Raw genomic sequence first — 475 nt, 5'->3', positions numbered from 1 at the left:
TGAATATTGGACAGCAAAATAGAAGAGGATAAAAGTGATTAAAGCCTGAACCTAGTTTAAGCCAGGAAGTAGCCATGAGCCCCGTTTTTGTGCCGCGGGCAGCCCTCGGCCCCGTGCCCCGTACCGCGGCGCACAGTGCTGCCGGCGCTGGCTCGGTGGAGCCCTGGCCCGCGGGCGGGGAAGGCCGTCCGTGTCTTGCTAATGAGCTACGGGTGTAATGTGTTGTTATATTCAAAATAATCCTGTAGTATTCGAGACAGATGGCAGTTTTGCTGAAGCTCAGTCTCTGCCCGCGTTTGTAACAGCGCTACGGCCGCTTTCGGTGTGTTCCCACAAACAGCTCCCGCACGGCCGGCGGGCAGGGCCGGGCGCCCCGCGCCGCCACCCGAGGGCTGCTGCAGGGCGATGGGGAAACTTTCTCCCAGGCAAGAGCAGCGAGGAAGACCCCCCTCCCCCGGCGCGCTCCTCCCTGCGG

Source organism: Athene cunicularia, assembly GCF_003259725.1.
Source record: "Athene cunicularia isolate RWA chromosome 9 unlocalized genomic scaffold, athCun1 chr9_part1, whole genome shotgun sequence".
NCBI classification, from domain to species: domain Eukaryota; kingdom Metazoa; phylum Chordata; class Aves; order Strigiformes; family Strigidae; genus Athene; species Athene cunicularia.
This window is presented reverse-complemented; position numbering follows the sequence as displayed.